Below are 210 nucleotides of genomic sequence, written 5' to 3'. Positions count from 1 at the left end.
AATTTTTTTAATTTTCATTTTTATTTGATTTTTATATTTAGAGACAATCCTAATCGAGACATATTTGGACACTAAATATAAACACTCCCAACTAAAATTTGAACATTGATTTGTGAAGTTGTGAGGGATTAGTCAATTCCAATAATTTTATGATCAGATCAAATAATTTTACCTAAATATCAATTCACAATGAACCACAAATACTCCCAA

The sequence above is a fragment of the Glycine soja genome, chromosome 8 (genome assembly GCF_004193775.1).
Source record: "Glycine soja cultivar W05 chromosome 8, ASM419377v2, whole genome shotgun sequence".
NCBI classification, from domain to species: domain Eukaryota; kingdom Viridiplantae; phylum Streptophyta; class Magnoliopsida; order Fabales; family Fabaceae; genus Glycine; species Glycine soja.
The sequence above is the reverse complement of the archived record's forward strand: the minus strand, read 5'-3'. Positions refer to the sequence as shown.